Below are 22,408 nucleotides of genomic sequence, written 5' to 3'. Positions count from 1 at the left end.
TAGATAATAGCTTAAACTTCGAGAAATCCTCTTAAGAACATATTCTTAAAGGGCTGGAATTTCAGAATATAGAAAATACTATTTTTTAAAAGTCTAAATTAGAAGAACTTAAAATTCAGGAGTTGTCCAAGGCACGACCAATCAGAATCTCTACTTCTTAAACGTCAGTACCAATGAATATATACACTATGAATAGTAAAACTACAATTGGTTCCAGTGCTTTAGAATCATTTACACCTTCTGATATTTATAGTTCCGATTATCCTGTTTATAAGTCGGCACCATACACTCGGAGAGGTTTTGTAGCTCACGCAATGTTTAAAAATTTTAAAAGACTGAGAAAATATACTTTTATTTTAAATATATCTTTAAGTTAGAAAAATATATAAAATTTATGTCATCTACTGAACATAACTGTTATTAATTGGAAACTAAGTCTCAGTAAGAAAATAAACCAAAATATTTTGAAACAATATACTGCAACTTGATATTTAATTCAGCAGTTGTAATAACATTCAATGAAACTCCGATTTTAAACCACATATTTCTCACAATGACAATCCCATTTCAGTGTATCAAATGTATAATAGTTTAAAATAACGTTTCAAGCAGATCCAAAAGAAACATATTTTGATATCGGCCAATATAGCCGCAAATTACAAACTTTAAATACAATCGAAATTCTGAAATATTGAAATGATTTTATAGCTATATTGAGTCGAGCTTCTGAGTGAGCTATCTAAAATCTGATAAATTGGCGAAAATATTTTATATGCACCAATAAATATAATATAACTAATTACCCTACAATATTTACATGGACCCTTGTGTAATACAAGTAACCAAAGCAGACATATTGAAATAAAATTATATTCGAAGATAAATAGATACCTAGACACGCTTAGTACGCCTGACAAATGAGAAAAACAGTATTAGTTGAACTTTTAAAAGCTCCAACAAACTTAAATATTGTCGCCTTGGCTTAGATAAGCAAGAAGAACCTTGTATAAATATTGAAAGAATAATTGAGTAATGAATCTGACATGTCTGAAGTCCCAATTAGGTCACTACCCGGTTGAGTAAAACTGGATAGCTTCTCAAAACTGGGTACCGAATATATAATGTACCAGTGGTACAATGCTATTTTGTATATTTGAGGCTCAAAAATACAAAGAAGAGTTCAATTTCGTAGCATCATCATAAGTTATCCTTAGATAGACAGATATTGTTTTACAAATAAATACTTAAACCCAAGGAATTAAAATATAAGGTAGTTCTAGTAAATTTAATATAGCCTTCATTCAACACTTTCAAAACAAAAATGCTTCGGCAATACATTTCTAATGAAGTGATGCAGCGTGATATCCCTCTAGTACCTATAATGAGTATAATTCAAAATGCTAGTGTATTAAAAAAAGTATTTCGAAAGTGTCAATGTTCGCCAATGTACCTGCCAACTGTGAGTCATAATGACTGAATGTGAGTGATAGCAGTGAAGAGTGCAGACTAAAACTAATCATATGATCTGATTAATGAACATTATAATCTTGCTCTACATTCATATTATAAGAACGGTAAAACACAGACTTATTTCCAACTGCACATCCTTAAATCAGTAACGATAGTAAAATATATCAATGAAATAAAAATAAATACTCGAAAGCTTTGAAATATGTCCTGAATAGAACATAACCTGATCGGTTAAACGAATAGATTTTTAGGGTAAAAATGATGTGGCTCGGTGAATGGAGGTAAAACGAAATGAAACAGTGGTGTTTACATAATGTGACCGTTATTTATTGGCAATATAAAAAAATGTGAAAATACAAATAATAAAAACGGATGGCAGTGAAGTTACCTGAAGACGAGGCTTGGGCAGTCGATGGTGGCACGTCTTAACCAAACGAGGGTTGAGCACTGAATGACCGAAATACCCTTCAATAATATCCCAGATAAACGTCTCGGGGTTGCCGCCAGCTATTCGTTGTCGGGTTCCAGTTGGCACCCCGCCCGTGTTCAACATCTGGGATTATATTTCTGGGTATTTTGTAGACCGTTATTCCACGATGTAAAATTCGACATGCTCAAGGTCGCTACAGATTGTTGACGTTGATTGTAAAATTACTGAACTTGCATAAATATATTACAAAACGGAATAGCATTTTTCGTAATAATAATTGGGATCTCTCCCCAACAACAATTCAACGGGATGAGGTGAAGTGAAAACCTTCCAGACAAAACGACCGATCCGCATCACGAAGAATAACCGGGTATCGGGTTATGGGGAAAATACAAAAACCGTTCTTTTTTTGTAGACGAGTTCATTAGTTTCGACGTTGCCGTTGACCCCTTAATTGGCTCGGAATTTCTGTGTCTTCCCGTCGAGTTTGCCGTTTTAATTTTATGGGGATCGATAGAAAGGAAATTAGAGGAAAATGTGGCGTTGTACGGGCGCGACGAGTTTCGAATTTTGCCGCCGTAAATTTGCTTTAAATAAATATTGCAGATGTACCGCTGGGCGGTGTTTATTCGCGCTAGTTTCATACGAAATGACAACGTCTAGTAATTGTATTGAATTAATATAGTCTGCGTGTCGCTTTTGGTGTCGTGAAACGATGCATAGTGAAGTTGCTTTGTATCTTAAATTATTTATTAATAGAAATAAAGATAAAAAACGAAAATCATAAAAGAAATGAAATATTTTTAACCAGACTTCGAACTCACTAAAAATTAAAAAATAACGAAACAGATTTTTAACACAAAAAAAAATTTAAAATAAAATATATACATAATAATCGTTGGTTCTTAATAATAAGGCTTTTGTTTATTTTTATTTAGTAAGAGCAACGATTAATTTGTAAATATTTTATTTTAAAACGGGTTTTTATTGTATTAAAAATCTAAGTTTGATTATTTCTTAATTCTTAGTGAGTTCCTTATTTAGTTTTTGAAGTTATTTAATATGACAATGGGTAGGCCAAGTAAAGGTGCATCCCGTATGAGGAAAAATAGGAATAAAGAAGTAATGATTGACAATAAGGAGCGCATCAGGCCCTGGGATTCGCTACCTAGCCTAGGTGATTTGACAAATGTTTTAACTAAACAACAACAAAAAGTTATAGTCCCCGCGGGGAATCGAATCCGCGATATCCATTTCGAAGCTAAATGCTTTATCCATTGCACCATACAAGCAGTTATTTGCAATATTTCTACGATGTCTTATATGCTACAGTTAGTGCTTAAAAAGCAAACTGAATGGCTTTTGCACTGAACAACTTCCGATTCTCCGTCACATCAGCTGAGCAGTAGCATTATACATTAATATCTTATTTCAGATCAGAAATATGTGAAAACGTTGTACGTGCTTTAGAAATTTGACCATTTCACTCAATTTACCCAGAAGATCCTGATTTGGCTCCAATGGGACCACCTCGGAAGTCTTTCGAACAAAAAAAGAATTTGAAACTCGGCTCATAACTGACGGAGAAATCGGGGAACATACATTAAAAAAATATGTACAGCCGAACATAGAACCTCCTCCTTTTTCGAAGTCGGTGAAATTATAACCAAGCATTATTTATTAAAGTAAGCACACGATATATGGTAACATATATTATCAAAGTAAAATGATGCGGGAAAACACAGTTGACCAAAAAAAAGTCGTCATTTAAAAAGAACAGTGATCATTATACAGCCAAAACTATTAATCTAAAGACACTCCTAGTCGGTTTAACCATATGACATTCAGATTTAGTATCAAAATCGTCAAGAGATTTATAAATGAGATAACCAAGATACTACCCTAAAATAGTTATCTAAGTCATGATTGACTCTGTAACGTATTATTATATATTTGTGCTTCAATTTATGTTTTTTTAATTTTATAATATGTCAATATTTTCTCTTATGCTATTTCTAGTATTACGTTTGGAATGTTCTGTGTTGAAATTTGCATTACAAATACAAGTTGTTGGGTTTCTTAAATACATTTTCATTTTATATCAATTTCCTTAATTGTTTTTTTATGTTCTAGATTTGGTGTATGCTATGGTCAACTAGTGGTATGTAAACTTCTTCTATTAATTCAATCTTACGATAGATATGCTTAGTATAATCTTAATTTAAAAATTATTTATTACTACTGTTGTGCTGCACTCAGAATAATAGACAAGCAAAGCGACTACGGGATTAATACTTCAGTATGTACTTCTCAAACCAAAACAAAATTATACAAGTATACTTTAAAGTAAATTAGTAAATTATACACCATATAAGTTCGTGTGGTTAGGTTCGCTTCAATGTTCTCATTTCCTGCATGTTTTCTAGCAGCTCTATTGCTTCCACGTTGCTGTAATTTAGAAACCTTATTTCATGTTTTAACTCGAAATCTTTATATCTAATTGATTTCGAGGTAATTGTGCTAATCTTCGTTTGTTATATATATATATATATATATATATATATATATATATATATATATATATATATATATATATATATATATATATATATATATATATATATATATATATACATATATATATATATAAAAGAATATTGGCGAGTCATTTCAAAGTTTTGTCTGCTATACTACTATAACTCTTATTACTGAACTGGTATTGAAAATCCAGAATATCGCAACGACAATAAAAAGACATAAAATAATATAGATTGCAACAACAAAGTAAATTTATTTAATTATACGTTAATATTGTGTTTGTGATATATTAGAAGCGAGGTACTACAACTACTAAAGACCTCATTAAGGGAAAAAAGGGCATTAATCATTCGACAACCCATTACGAAATAATACAATTTTACACCTTTTTTGATGCTCGTGTTGTTGTTGTTGTTGACGCTGTCGAGTCGTAAATAATTTTCCCGTCATACCTTATGAATATTTCCATTATGCAGACCGAATGTGTCAGTTTGAATTTACACAAAACGTTTTAAAACGTTATAATTTTCCATAGAGCACTTTATATGCATTAAGTGTTCCTTTCGATTATTTGTTCGTTAATTCTATTTCAACAATGACAGGTGGGGTGGTGTTTTCATTCGAGGCGATGTTGTAAGACATAAAAACATAATACTATGTTGGATGATTTAATTTAATGAAGTATGCTACAAAGGCTACCCAGATAGAAATCTACTTGTAGACTGATGTACCATAATAATTCCATTTAATGGAGAAAATGGAGAAAATAACACTGGAAATTCAACAATTGGTGATGAAACATTTACTTTTATTACTTCTCAACATGCTCAAGATATTAATTCAATACATTTTTCGTTTAAATATTGCGAGGTTTGAATCCAAGAATATGATAATTCGGTAATATTTACTGGTTTTATATTCTTCAACATAGATTTCCAATTGTGTACATATAGCTTTATTATTAATCATTCAAATTCGTTACTGAGATTCCTGAAAAAAAAACAAGCAGAACTTTTTATGAAACTAAAAACTGTGGTGGTTGTTTGGACGACAATCCAAACATACTAGGAAGCCACTCTACATATATGGTATAAAACAATGGGGTTACACAAAGGAATTCAATATCAATATAATGCAAATATATCAAAACAAAATTCAAAGTTCTCAGAAATGGAGACATTTTTAATTATTTTCTGTTTCAAAAAGTATTTTATTATTTTGAAAAGATATCAAGATACTTCACACGATTCTTAATATTTTCAATGTATACAATCAATTCACGCTACCGTCAATTGCCACAATTGACTTTTTATATCTAAGATTGAACAGAACATTAGTTAGATGTCCCATCCCCTTCACAATTTGGATATTAAACAATTGTTTTCAATGGACAGAAAAACTCTATTAATCTGATATATCCTATACCCTGTACCATACATCTAGTTTTATACAATGGAAAGTTAGATTGCAACCAAGGTTTATTTTCTTGAATCTTCTTTAATTGTTATTAAAATCGAAATATTATTATATAGGATTTATATTTGATGAAAAATGTATGCAGGTCAAAACCATTTAAGAAGGGACGTTTTTTTACAATTATTGGTAATTTTGAGCAATAAATGAAAAAGGAAAAAATTTGTTTTTCCAACTTTTCGATGACGACTTCCTCCTAGTTTAAGAATTCATACTGTCAGATACGAGAGGGATTCAAATATAAACGGTAATTTTCTAAAATAAAGGTATTGATGGTATACACAAACACACTTTCGCCCCCGATTTGGAAACTTGAATATTATATATATATATATATATATATATATATATATATATATATATATATATATATATATATATATTATATTAAAATATATATATATATATATATATATATATATATATATATATATATTACTATTATTTTATAACAAAAATTTAATCTGATATTGATTATTTACATTCAACTCTGAAAGTACTACGAGTTTTTTCAAATTGTTTAAATTCAGATTAAGACAGGTATACCTTAAGTTATAAGTTATATTCTGAAGTCTTCTTGAATTTATGGCATTCAACTGAAACATATTTACTCCAAAAGAAATTCCCTAACAACCATTAAAGTAAATAAAACCAAAAACAGTTCGAAAAGTTTTATTCAGAAGTGACTTGTTTGCTTTTTAGCGTATTGTTATACCGATAATACTAAACCACTATATAATTACCGTGGCATGTAGTTACTGCGTACTCCATTCTTACAAAGTAAGTGAATAATCAACCAAGAAACATACTACAAACAAGCTAAATTACTTTATAATGAAACTATACGCGCAGACTGCGGATAATTTGCATATCGCGAACTTCTAATGACATTTTTCTTTGAACCCGACCTCCCGACGAATTCCCGTCGCGCACCCACCTGCCCCCGCGACACCCCTCTCCAGGAAACCTTATTGAGAAGTCGTATTTTCGCCAAAGGAAAAGAAAAATACGGCCGACCTCATCGCGCGCTGCTATTCTATGCATTTCCTTTCTGGAATATAAATGTTCGTCTATGCATCAAATAACATTACAACCGTATCGAGCTATCTTAATGCATCAAATCAAATGGAAAATATTAAGGAATCGGTTAAAAGTAATGTATATTAGTAGCATCACATATATATAGCAAGTATATTCGATTTTTAAATATAATACAGTCATATATAACTCTAAAAAGGCATTTGTTGAAAAAAAAATGTTACAACTTTTCCCCAACTTTTTAACATTACAATACCATGTTGAAATAACCAAATATTTGGTTACAACAATATCAACGTTACAATCATCGATCCTTTTTTGCACTTCTTCGGTATTTGGAACCCGTGGTGTCAGGCTATATTGATCTGAACAATTGGGGACTAAAATCTGTGGCAAAACTTCTCATTCGAACTGCAACAGTCCCACACAACTCTTGCAACGCGTGGTCAAGCGTTGTCACACAGGAAAATGATTTTGCGTGTGTTACTCGCTATAGCTGATATAGTCTTTTTTGCCAACATGTCCTTCGATTTGTTCAATTGGCATGAGTAAACATTTGCAATAATAGCTTCATTCAGTTTTATCAACTTCTAGTAGTTCACTACACCTTGCTGATCCCACTATATGGACTGCTTAAGTGTCGATATGGATAGTATCCCTGGACTAAACTATGATTACTATGTCCTAGTGCATCCATTTTTCATCGTCGGTTACAATACGACACAGAAAACTCTTCTTCTTTTTTTTACTTGTCAAGCAACGAAATCTGCTAAGTTACCCGAAACTTCTTTCAGAACATTACAGATATTCATATTGATACTTCTGATCTGTGTCCATATAGCTGATCAAAATACGTACAAGTACTTAATACAAACATAGTCAATCATACTGCGTCTTGTATACACAATTATTATCCTCAATTTCCTTTCGAGTCAATAGTCGCTCAATAATCTCATGTACTCTGGAAAACTTTTTTAACTAACAACACAATGACAAAACTGAGGCAGAATTGAAATGATGATTATTATCATATCTACATTTTAACAGTTATAGAATTGCAAACAAGCGGCACTTTACTTGATTATTTTTAATACAACTAAGGGACATACATAATAGTAGTAATACTAGCGTTGTCTTATTGGAACTATCTATTCTCTAATTTAGGTCTTAAGAACATTAAAGTGTTATGCTACTTGCCTATAAATCGCATTGTATTATATATATATATATATATATATATATATATATATATATATATATATATATATATATATATATATATCGAAATACGAAATTAGTTAGATTCTAGCTAGATCTTCTAGATAGTATGATTCAGAACACAATCATTAAGTGTTTTCATGTCCTCTAAAGTCGTTTTCACCTATTGGGTCAACATAATAATCTTGGAAATGACGTCTAAAAAGAAAGAATTTCTTGAAAGCTACACATATTTACCCGCCTCAATTTATATTGCCAAATTCAATTCATTGCAACTGTGTTCGGTAAACATCTCACTTTTTGATGATGCATTTACATTTTCTGAGTACTTGTAGATCCTAACCACATAATTCAAGCTTGTTTATCAAACAGCATGAAACCTACTCGATCATAAACATACTTAATCCTGAGCATTGTTTCATACTTTAACATTCATGATACATTCCTTTAAAAAGATTTGAATACCCTTACTGAAAAACTCATGATACCTATCTGTTTATTAAAGAGCGGTTACCTCGCGATATTTATTTGATATCGATGATAATCAATTATGTTGAGTTATTATTATAAGTTATTATTATTTCAGATATTAATTTGAATAATTTTTTGTGCATCTTAGAGCATAAATACATTATTTCTGAGGTTTTTTTAAATTAAATAGTTCCATCGCAGACGTCGCATAACACTCAAATAATGTTTCCTGTTAACAATTTTGCCCAACGGAAGGAATACGATGATTTTTAAGTCGTATTATTCTTCACTCTTTCGTATCATCTAGTTTTTTAACAGTTGCTGAAAATTAGCGAGCTCACATCCCATCATTTTTATCCAGGTTAATAACAAAACTTCCGGTGTGCCGTTTCTGTTCGGGGCGCATTTAATTAAACAGTTCCAATAGGGCACTCATCGCGCTCGCACCATCCCTTGTTCCTAAAACAAAAGAAAAACAGCCGCCGCCTGCCCAGATCAATTAAACGATTTTAATTAACGGCTTTTTTCGGCGGGGCTTGCGCGCCTTTCCAGACCGCCGATCATCCGGATAAATATCGACAACCCCCCCAACACCCTCCCTAACCGTCGCTGTGCCCCGTCGAACATTAGCCCCCGTTATGGAAGGGATCGATTTCTGCACTTTTGACTCTATGTTTACCCCGAGCACGCACGGTTATCGTGGGGGAGAAAACTTCGTGCTTTCGGACGGTCATGATTCAAAATCGAGAAGCTTTTTTAATGGTTGCTGTGATTCTGATTTGCCTATTGTCGAGACATGTGATAGCATTGATCAATAGAAGATTATTGCTACTATTATTTTAATAGAATCCAATAATATGGGACCTTATAGGTGACAAGAAACATTACCATATTCATATCACTAACAGTTTTTCATTGTGACATATCTTATACAACTTTCATCGAATTCCTCCCAACTCTTCTTGTATCGATATAAAGACCTCCATATAAGTTCCTCCAACATGTTCTATCGGATATACAGAAATTAATATATATTATATTATATATAAAATAGATGTTTCTAGTACTCAACCAATATGTGTATTCTCTTGTAAACCACCTTTGTACAGATAAAAATAAAGCAATTTGGTAAATTAATACCAAATCCTTGTTTTAAAAACAATCCCAAAAGTACACTTTTACCTGATATTTAATGCTTTACTGGATGATGAGGTAACGATTACACGTCATGATTCGTAGGATATTGGCATTTGTTTATGTCAAAATAGGGTTTATTCCACTTAATAACGAATATGTTTGACGTCTTCATATATTTCAGAGCTACTTCATACGACAATTTCGATGTTTTAGAACACATTCAAATAAACAACCACAACAACGACTTTGTAATACACAAAGCATATCAGGGAGTGTGTTATCTACTTTTAACCCGACCTCCCGACGAATTCCCGTCGCGCACCCACCTGCCCCCGCGACACCCCTCTCCAGGAAACCTTATTGAGAAGTCGTATTTTCGCCAAAGGAAAAGAAAAATACGGCCGACCTCATCGCGCGCTGCTATTCTATGCATTTCCTTTCTGGAATATAAATGTTCGTCTATGCATCAAATAACATTACAACCGTATCGAGCTATCTTAATGCATCAAATCAAATGGAAAATATTAAGGAATCGGTTAAAAGTAATGTATATTAGTAGCATCACATATATATAGCAAGTATATTCGATTTTTAAATATAATACAGTCATATATAACTCTAAAAAGGCATTTGTTGAAAAAAAAATGTTACAACTTTTCCCCAACTTTTTAACATTACAATACCATGTTGAAATAACCAAATATTTGGTTACAACAATATCAACGTTACAATCATCGATCCTTTTTTGCACTTCTTCGGTATTTGGAACCCGTGGTGTCAGGCTATATTGATCTGAACAATTGGGGACTAAAATCTGTGGCAAAACTTCTCATTCGAACTGCAACAGTCCCACACAACTCTTGCAACGCGTGGTCAAGCGTTGTCACACAGGAAAATGATTTTGCGTGTGTTACTCGCTATAGCTGATATAGTCTTTTTTGCCAACATGTCCTTCGATTTGTTCAATTGGCATGAGTAAACATTTGCAATAATAGCTTCATTCAGTTTTATCAACTTCTAGTTCACTACACCTTGCTGATCCCACTATATGGACTGCTTAAGTGTCGATATGGATAGTATCCCTGGACTAAACTATGATTACTATGTCCTAGTGCATCCATTTTTCATCGTCGGTTACAATACGACACAGAAAACTCTTCTTCTTTTTTTTACTTGTCAAGCAACGAAATCTGCTAAGTTACCCGAAACTTCTTTCAGAACATAACAGTTATTCATATTGATACTTTTGATCTGTGTCTATATAGCTGATCAAAATACGTACAAGTACTTAATACAAACATAGTCAATCATACTGCGTCTTGTATACACAATTATTATCCTCAATTTCCTTTCGAGTCAATAGTCGCTCAATAATCTCATGTACTCTGGAAAACTTTTTTAACTAACAACACAATGACAAAACTGAGGCAGAATTGAAATGATGATTATTATCATATCTACATTTTAACAGTTATAGAATTGCAAACAAGCGGCACTTTACTTGATTATTTTTAATACAACTAAGGGACATACATAATAGTAGTAATACTAGCGTTGTCTTATTGGAACTATCTATTCTCTAATTTAGGTCTTAAGAACATTAAAGTGTTATGCTACTTGCCTATAAATCGCATTGTATTATATATATATATATATATATATATATATATATATATATATATATATATATATATATATATATATATATATATATATCGAAATACGAAATTAGTTAGATTCTAGCTAGATCTTCTAGATAGTATGATTCAGAACACAATCATTAAGTGTTTTCATGTCCTCTAAAGTCGTTTTCACCTATTGGGTCAACATAATAATCTTGGAAATGACGTCTAAAAAGAAAGAATTTCTTGAAAGCTACACATATTTACCCGCCTCAATTTATATTGCCAAATTCAATTCATTGCAACTGTGTTCGGTAAACATCTCACTTTTTGATGATGCATTTGCATTTTCGGAGTACTTGTAGATCCTAACCACATAATTCTAAGCTTGTTTATCAAACAGCATGAAACCTACTCGATCATAAACATACTTAATCCTGAGCATTGTTTCATACTTTAACATTCATGATACATTCCTTTAAAAAGATTTGAATACCCTTACTGAAAAACTCATGATACCTATCTGTTTATTAAAGAGCGGTTACCTCGCGATATTTATTTGATATCGATGATAATCAATTATGTTGAGTTATTATTATAAGTTATTATTATTTCAGATATTAATTTGAATAATTTTTTGTGCATCTTAGAGCATAAATACATTATTTCTGAGGTTTTTTTAAATTAAATAGTTCCATCGCAGACGTCGCATAACACTCAAATAATGTTTCCTGTTAACAATTTTGCCCAACGGAAGGAATACGATGATTTTTAAGTCGTATTATTCTTCACTCTTTCGTATCATCTAGTTTTTTAACAGTTGCTGAAAATTAGCGAGCTCACATCCCATCATTTTTATCCAGGTTAATAACAAAACTTCCGGTGTGCCGTTTCTGTTCGGGGCGCATTTAATTAAACAGTTCCAATAGGGCACTCATCGCGCTCGCACCATCCCTTGTTCCTAAAACAAAAGAAAAACAGCCGCCGCCTGCCCAGATCAATTAAACGATTTTAATTAACGGCTTTTTTCGGCGGGGCTTGCGCGCCTTTCCAGACCGCCGATCATCCGGATAAATATCGACAACCCCCCCAACACCCTCCCTAACCGTCGCTGTGCCCCGTCGAACATTAGCCCCCGTTATGGAAGGGATCGATTTCTGCACTTTTGACTCTATGTTTACCCCGAGCACGCACGGTTATCGTGGGGGAGAAAACTTCGTGCTTTCGGACGGTCATGATTCAAAATCGAGAAGCTTTTTTAATGGTTGCTGTGATTCTGATTTGCCTATTGTCGAGACATGTGATAGCATTGATCAATAGAAGATTATTGCTACTATTATTTTAATAGAATCCAATAATATGGGACCTTATAGGTGACAAGAAACATTACCATATTCATATCACTAACAGTTTTTCATTGTGACATATCTTATACAACTTTCATCGAATTCCTCCCAACTCTTCTTGTATCGATATAAAGACCTCCATATAAGTTCCTCCAACATGTTCTATCGGATATACAGAAATTAATATATATTATATTATATATAAAATAGATGTTTCTAGTACTCAACCAATATGTGTATTCTCTTGTAAACCACCTTTGTACAGATAAAAATAAAGCAATTTGGTAAATTAATACCAAATCCTTGTTTTAAAAACAATCCCAAAAGTACACTTTTACCTGATATTTAATGCTTTACTGGATGATGAGGTAACGATTACACGTCATGATTCGTAGGATATTGGCATTTGTTTATGTCAAAATAGGGTTTATTCCACTTAATAACGAATATGTTTGACGTCTTCATATATTTCAGAGCTACTTCATACGACAATTTCGATGTTTTAGAACACATTCAAATAAACAACCACAACAACGACTTTGTAATACACAAAGCATATCAGGGAGTGTGTTATCTACTTTTATGACGAGATATAAATTCTAGTTCACCAAGATACTGATTCTGATACACACAACAATATATATCATACTTTTGTTTTAAATAGGTTAATTTTCAGACCTACACTGGAACATAAAATTTTCTATATACGGAGACTTTGATTCACTTTTCTTAGGTCATAAAATCATAACCTATTTTTCCTTGAAAAGAGGTGAGCAAATTAAAGTTCCCGTAGAGTAGATTCGTTCGAAGTTTTTTCCATAATTACTGTTTTAAATATCACTCTATATTAAAATTGGCGTAAAAACCACTAAATTATTACCAACATTTATGAATTCACATATACCATAGTTGTTCCAACGATAAGTGGTAGTATTGTTCAATCACTTTAAACCAGTTTCACTGGCGCAATGTTATGGAAGATCCCAGAATTTGGTTTGGAAATAAAGTCATAAGTAATTTTGAGCTAGACTGCTTTTCTATAAACATGATGAAAAAAAACGGTGGTATTCGAAAAAGCTGGATTTGAATATATTATAAACCATCATGTGAAACATAATACATCATTTGTGACTTGTGATGGTTCACTGGAACAGCGAATTTGGAATTGGAAATAGTTGTTACTCGAGCAGACATTAAAAAGAAATATCAAATAAAAAATAGTTTTATGGTACCTTTAGCCGTATTCCTTACACATTTACTTGTCAAACATAATCTAATTCGTAATTGTAGAATATCCTCGAAAATATCTGTGGAAACACAGAAGGACGAAAATATCTCGCAAAATTAATTCAAAGTCCTAATATCGCTGTTTCGTAGTAGGTGACTGAATTATTTGGTAAAATGTTATTACACTGTCTTCCTTGTATTGCAGAAATATGGCCATTGTCATGCATTATGAAGCATCTCATGAAATTTACGAGTTGCCAGGTAGAACAAAAAAAACGGAAACCAGTTGTACCATCCAGGCAATCAACAATACGCCACCTCGTTAAGAATTGATGCTCGGAAACGGTCTACTAATCACCGGCGGATGATGAAAAATTCACCGTCCATACGCACCGTAAATATCGGGCGCAAAAGGCACACACAAAAAAAAGAAAACGCACCCCTGGTCGGAGTAAAATAAAACACGCCGTTGTCACGCCATCAAATATTCAGGGGGAAAAAGCGACGGTACGACGGCGTCCCGGCGCTCTCGCACACCGTCGATTTAAAGCCGGCCGTGCCAGAGGTCCTTCGTATATCTTCCCATAAACTGATTATCCCCGAAACGCATTGATTGTTAATACAATATAATTCGGATTTATCGTCGTGCAGTTTGGACTAGGCCGGTTTAGGAATTTCCACCAAACGCCAGCTATTCGTTCGCCAATAATTTCGAAACTATGAATGGTAGACAATAAAGGGCATATATTTCATTTTCTGTCCAGGACAGAGATAGTTGACCTAAAATTAATCCGTGTACCAGATTTCTCAAAAACACTCGGATTTGAGTGTTACATTCAAAAATCGTTAAGATCTGGGAGATGGTTGAGGTTGATTATCAAGGTGTAATACACTTGGAATGTTTGTCAGAAGAACATAGGCTAAATTATTTGTCTGAGTATTTGATGGTATTTAATATTCGTCGAAAAAAAACTAAATTTGGAAAGAAATGTTTTTCATTTTGTATCACGACAACGTACTATCTCAGGGATTGGGATTCATTATAAAGGAATATCTGAGCAAAAACTCAACAAACAACATTGGGCAACCATTGTTGATACCATTGCAACCATTCACCTGATATGATTTCCATCGACTTCTTTTTCTGTTCAAAACTAAAATTACCACTTCGTTTTGACAGTATACAACATGATAGGTAGTAAAATGTTCTTTACATTCATAAATATGGCTTAAATTGCACGTTTTCATAGCTTTACTCATATTACCTGATATTCATTATCTAATGAATTCGTTCAGCAATCCTTCACATTATATGCATTTATACCAACTCCCCATAGGTTGTTAGAAGCAGATATTCCTTAGTCAGGTGCAATGACTATCTCACATACATATGTATGGCTTTCCAGTTTTCTAAAATTTTCTTTTAAACATAAATTAAATATGTGTCAATAGTCCAAAACTTTCTAGTCAAAGATAACAAGTTGAGTGGTGGTTTTATTCATTAAAATCTCCCAATAGCTCATGCTTGCCAGAAAACATTTTAACAACTTTATCGAAAATACTCACTGATTTTTCTCATGCAAATTTATATTTAGATATGTGATTACTGATATGTGCCAACCGCACAATCACCAGCAAGAAATCAGCGGTTGATAGTAAGCGTAAATTAATACTATGAAGACAGAAGATATTAAAAAATGACAACGACACATCACCCTCTGTTTCCTGTAATATTAACCTTGACCGACATTTTATTTCTTATATTTCACTTCTTATTATTTCAATCCCTTTTTTGGTGATTGGACCAATTGTTTAACATGAGCTGCCTAACATTTTAGCCAACCTAATTACTAGGTCATCTAGGGCCCTTCTTGTTAGATTTGAAACTTTTACCTATGGAGAATCAATGTTCATGTTCTTATGTATCCTTCCACAACAAAATTGATTTGACCCTTATAAAGAATTAAACAGTTTATTTGAAATTCCTCAACATCAATCATTTGATGTATCATGTTTGTATATATGTTAACGTGCAGTGCTATATGATCAGTAATATCATGACGATGCATTGATGTTTGACATGGCAATAATAAAAACTTAATATCATCTCAGTGTATATATAAATGTGATGAACATATTTTTCGACCATATGCACTCACAAAAGTCTTAGCGACTAATATATTATTGCATATGACGTACACTATCAGTATATGATGACCGAAGTTCCCAATGAAAAGTTGCCACGATGTCCCATTCCTCCATTTGCTCGTTGTGAATTTTTTCTCCTCGTCACCCATAAAACAGATTTGCCAAAATGTTGTATTGGCTTCAATCGATGAAAACAAAGAAACAATTTAATGATACACGTAGTCTTGAATATTAACGTTGATTAAAAATGACGACCATCCTTACTCTGAACGATTTTTCTTGCTGCAAATAATGTCACTTGGAAACAAGATTTGAATTTACGAATTTTACGCAGAAACAATTTCGATGAAGCTAATAAAATTTTCAATGGTTCTGGTGACATATTTAATAGTAGAAATGAAACAATTCCTGATGCTTGCTGGGCGTCCACCCGATTCAGCTTTGTGCTTAAATGCATTGAAATCTTTGCATTTTTCCCATATTGTTGATGACGACTTGTGCATGTGACCGCATGAGTCAATTTCGGCATCATTCGAACGAGACGTATCTCTCGTCTCAATCTATTGACTCGAAGACGTTCATGGTGACTTTTCTGCATTGTGCTCGACCAATATTACTTGTTCGTCCTCGAGGAGGTGGCATTTTATTTTAATAAATAAAGAACAAATAAATATAAGTAACTTTATTAAGTTAAAATTAACAAGAATGTACCATATGTTACCATATGTTGAATTACCATATTTTGGTAAAGTTATTTTTATTATTCGATATATTACTGTAAATTAACAGACATTTTATAATGTAACACATATTATAACTCATGAAAGGGCTAAGTCAGCAAATATCTGCGAGGTTGGATGAATATGTTAGTGTTATGGGAATTAACTAAAGTTTAGCTTGACCTGTTAAAGAGAGGACGTTTGGCTTTTTATATAACAAATAATATATCAATATTCAATGTATTTGAAAAGTGGGAACCGCTATTATCGTAGCGGTTACCATGAAAAGGTCACTGTGGCAGATATACTCCAGTTGAAATTAAAAAAAATGTTAAAAATTTCTGGAGCCTTATCGCAACCACCTACCGGGTCTAATTGTGACTATAAATCAATCTCGAATCCACATAAACACACGCAAAATATTTCATCAAAATCAGACCCACCGTTTAGGAACAGTTTAATTACGTGCATACTGACAGAATAATCATATCTATAAAGATTAACATTTCGTTTTCATTTTCTCAACAACCGAAACCGTATTGCAAACACGGTCTAGTATTATATATCAAAAGCCGCCATATCAGAAGCTCAAAATCAGTAAAACTCCAACAGACTATTCCGAACAATTACGGAACAATGTTGATAAAAGTCAAGCACCCAAATCGGAGCTCTTTAAAATCCGATATCGCCCAAGACCGACCCGTTCCCGACGACGTTTATTTGGAATTGTAAAATTATCTGCTTGAAATAATCTCCCGATCCTGCCGCACCGCCATTGAATGGAAAGTAATACTCCATTAAAACTCTTTTTTAACTAATACGTACCACCTAGACGACGGCGAATATCGAATTTCCTACGCCATCGGGAAATAAGAAAATTTCTCATTTTATAGAGGCAGTATGGCTTTCTGGATTTTTACGTTTTTTTCCTCTCTCTCTCTCTTTCTCTTTCATAATACTCCCTTTTCATTAAGCTCTATTGGGATGTAAATGAAATGGTGCTTAGGAAAATAGTCTGTGAAATTTTGCGAGGGATTTTTTCACTCTTTCAATTTATTCTTTAAGATTATTTCGCGTTTTAATAATGTCGTCATAGAATAGTTGATAATAAACCGGGAGCTTTTTGTTCTCTCTCTCCCCCTCTAGGAAATCTGGTCTTAGATGTCAGCGTTAAATTAATTTTTAATATTTGTATAGCCTAATTATGAATTTTAATTTATTTAATATTCGCGGTTTTTATGATGATATGGTTTATATCACGAATTATTATTTGCTATTCTATTGATACAAAACTGTCATTTCTACTGTTGAACTATACTTTGTAATATGTGTGTATGAAACGAATATTTGGTTGATATATTTTTACTCTTTAGTCTTCTTCATTTATTCTACCGCCTTATTATAATACCTAAATGCTATGTTTCGGACGAAAAACTGAACCTAAGCCCCAAACTGTTCAGCCTAGAATTATTTTAAAATATTGTTCGAAATAGCTACTAATTAATTATAAATACAATAATCACTGATATGTAAATTAAATTAAAACAGATGAAGCCTCGTAAGTTTACAGTATTAATCTAAAACGGAATATTGTGCGAGTTGTGAGTGTTATTGAACGTTAACTTTAGTGTAGTTAAGTTATTACCTTAATTTAAGTATCACATATTAATTTGTTATTGGTTAGAGCCAAATTATTCATTATCCGATCGATGACATGTGACGGAACAAATGAAGATAAAATGAAGAATTATAAAAAATTAGAAAAATTCTGAAAATGCTATCACCTGGTGCATACATTTTTATGGTTATTTACAAACAAAATGTACGGTATAATGAAGAATAATTGTCTTATTATACAATTAAGCAGGCTAGGGAAGGTGGAATATCATAAATGAAGACTATTCTCTAGTAGAAGCTTCAGTCTTATTAAAAAATCAATAATATCAATACTTGTTACAATTGCTTCTTCATATTCTCCCATTTGTCGCTTCCAAGCATGTATGTATAGCACATTACCTAATATAGAATATCGTTTTGCTATTCAATATTAAGCTTACTATCAATCTTTTGGCTCACATGTTCTAGTACGTATTCAGAAAAACTGGATAAACATAATTTAGCCCTTTTAACATTGTTTTGATGGGTGTGCCCTAGTACGAACAGTACACATCTTGTTAGTAAGCTCCAAGACGTCACCAATACTCTATAATATGTATTTAATCAAAATCTGCCACTAATAGTTATCAAGATAATAAAAATCAAGGCGAATCTAGCATTAAACAAGAATGGAAGATTTATCAAATATCCCTATAGACCGATATTACACGATAGAGCATTGTTAATTCTCATAAATTAAAGTGAATAAGACACGGAGTTTATATTTCCATATCGAAAAAATCTCCAATTACCATTTCCGCGTTTCCAATTTGTTCCCGGCACCATAAACATTAAAGAATAGGAAAGAACAATCTGTGGACGAGGAACGAAATCCAACTTGGCGAAACGAGAGTTTATTTTTTCTCATTTCTTTTAATAGGGGCGTTTTTTATGAAAATGGATATTGGAAATTATCATCGGAAATTACAAACATAAATTGGATTTTCCATTTTAAGGGGGATAAAGACGCGTACAACGTAGAAGGTGCCGTGGCGGTGCTGTATTGTGCATAGGAGAACCGAAATTAATTAAGAAAAACTGCTAAAGAGAAAAGAATCCCGGAGCAACAACGAAAAAATATAACGGGGAACGTGAAAGAGGGCAGCAGCCACTCCCGGCCTCCATGAATAACGACGACTTTCTTTTGTGTCGCTTTTCTACATATTTTATCTCTTTGTTTTCCATAAAAGAAAAGCCGTTAGTTTGAGAAAGCTTATTGTCTACATTATTTTTGCATTTTTAACCGACAAAGCAAAGGGGTTTTACATACTTTCACATTTTCCTCTTACAACGTTTATTTTGACGTCTATCCTTCCATTGTAAATCACCATCTAATGTTTATTCGCTTTTATATAGCGTGATTATTTACTTAAAGAGTTTCAAATTAATATAGAGTATGCTATTTTTGATATATAGAACTAACATTTTTACAATTATTTCTTGGACCAGATTGTTTAGAAGTAATTATTTGAACTTGTAAGACTGGTGAATTAATGAATGAATGATTAATGAATTAGTAAGATCATCGTAATTAGTACATCTCCAAATAGAATACATATTCTATATTTGCGATCATTTCCGTGCACTTGAGAATTCAGAAAATAGAAAGGTAGAAAAATGCGTAATATATCCTATATATAATCAAAGTAAATATCATAATATAATCAAAGTAATATATCATAATATAATCAAAGTAATATATCATAATATATTATCAAAGAAAGTAATAAAAACTGTTCGTGTTAGTCTTAGTAAATAGTTTTTGTTATATTTATTAATTACTTAATACCAAGCGAAAAATTGGTTTTATTCTGCACTCACCATCAACCAATTCAAATCAAGATAACTATTAAACAATACTAGATTATTACAGAAGGTTACACGGTTTTGCACCTTAGCAACCCAAAGCTAATTACAAGGTAAATTGGGGGGCTGAAACTTTTTTTAATTGGTTTTAGTGGCAGGATATTCTGGATAGAGTGGGCTCCGAATTTTACACTCTTGCCTAGAACATTCACAAATTTTAAACAATCACAAACATAAATTTACGACCATGCCCCAGCAGGATTCGAACCCGCGGCTATCGCAACAGTAGGAGGACCGTCCCATCGCCTTTACCACAGCGCCACCAAGCCGGCTTCAATAAATTTATTATTTTACTGTTTTTGACCATTAACGGAATTTTATTGAATTAAAAAGTATAAATCCGAAATGAATGTAGGTTGAACTGAGTATTTTACACTGCTTGGGATTTTTTTCACGTATAGATTCCAACAATAGTAACATTCCTTCATCCCAAAATCCTTGGTATCGCCTTTCCATTTGGGCTATACTTTGTAGCTGCTCTCCTTGCTTGTCCCTTGTGTCTTTTGTGGGAATAAGTTAGCATGTGAAAAATACTTTGAAATGACTCCCATACTGCTGCTTCATCAAGGCGTTAAAAATTTTGTAATTTTTGCATCAGCCATTAGTATTGGAATCTTTTTACTTCCATAACGAAATCAACTTTCATTACTGGCCCATGAGAAAGATGAACGATGATGATGTTCTTAAGGCACTTGAACCTGGACATATTGGCAATGGATTGGGAATGAATAGAAAAAAAAGTAACAATCATCTACGTAGCTTTTGTGTTCTCTCCATAACGATGGCAAAGCATGAAAAGTATACATTTTCACCAAATGACCACTTCAGCAAACGTTACAAAACAATTTCGGCATCCATGGTTTGTCCAGGATTACCGCGCATATAACATCCACAAACGCAACAAAAACATTTAGAATCGACTTGGATAAAAGCATTGGATATTATTTCTTTATAGCGTACAGTATCAAATAAATTAAAAACTTTAAATAATTACAAAAACTTTCAATTGATCCTCACGAAGCTGAAGAGTAAGAAAGCGTATTCTCGTTGAAGGCTACACGAAAAAACCATTTCGAATATTTGAAATTACGTGAGGCTTTTAATAACAGAACAAAATTGATCTCGTTCCGTCTAAATCGCCTAACGCAATTGAAGGAGAGCCCTCTAAAGATAAGATGATAATACGGTTAAATTCGAAATTAGATTTGTCATCAAGAGAATACTTGATGCGATCTCATTATGGATTAACGCTATTCTTTTCGATTATATTTAAAATTGTTATGTTTCTTTGGATCTTCGACACAAAATGCAGAAGTAATAGTTAAAAGTTATTGATGTTATTTGGTATAATTTTGTTATAATTTAGGATTATATATTAAGTTATATATTTAGTATATAAGATTCCTTAAAAGGTAGTTAAATAACCTCATCGGTGGTTTGCTTTCTCAATATGAAATAATAAATACTAGAATACAAACATAAAATGTAGTCTCCGAGTAACATTCTCAAAACAGAATCTTTTTAGAAAGACGGCAACATTACATTTAGTATGATCAGCTGTATACATATATCATATATATCACGGTGTTTTAAAATCATATGAAATAGTCATGGAAAACAAGTTAATATAAATAAAATTACCTAATATAAAATCTGGTGCATCAGAAGGTATTTCACGAAAACATCAACGAACATCAACTGAAATAAATAACTTAGATACGACATCACTATTAGATATATTTCATAGTTACAAAAGTATCAAAATTATATAAAAAATTACTTCTTTCAGTTAATATCAGCGCAACAATTTGTATGCAGAAATATTCATCTGATACTAAAGGATCCCAAGTTCGTAAATTATATACCAACCAGAGCAATCATTACCGTTTTAGGGTAAATGATATGGCTTGGTGAATGGAGGTAAAACTAAATGAAACCGTGGTGTTTACATTATGTGACCGTTAATTATTGGCTATATAAAAAAAATGTGAAAAAGCGCTGTTACCTGGAGACGAAGCTTGGGCAGTCGATGGTGGCACGTCTAAACAA

At 32.5% G+C, this 22,408-nt stretch overlaps 1 protein-coding gene across 7 annotated transcripts in view; it reads left to right on the top strand.

The window, feature by feature from the left end:
* LOC143198090 (irregular chiasm C-roughest protein) overlaps positions 1-22,408 on the top strand; it is a 314,080-nt gene that overhangs the window by 142,476 nt on the left and 149,196 nt on the right. For 3 of the 7 annotated variants that reach the window (XM_076407061.1, XM_076407058.1, XM_076407060.1), the window contains one exon: positions 4,034-4,061. The exons of the other annotated variants lie outside the window; for them this stretch is intronic. The gene's annotated coding sequence lies outside the window, so the exon portion shown is untranslated. The remainder of the gene's footprint in view (positions 1-4,033; positions 4,062-22,408) is intronic. 7 annotated transcript variants of the gene reach the window in all.

Source organism: Rhynchophorus ferrugineus, unplaced genomic scaffold, assembly GCF_030347505.1.
Source record: "Rhynchophorus ferrugineus isolate W39M unplaced genomic scaffold, kcgeb_rfMv2 rfM6, whole genome shotgun sequence".
NCBI lineage: Eukaryota > Metazoa > Arthropoda > Insecta > Coleoptera > Curculionidae > Rhynchophorus > Rhynchophorus ferrugineus.
This window is presented reverse-complemented; position numbering and strand designations above follow the sequence as displayed.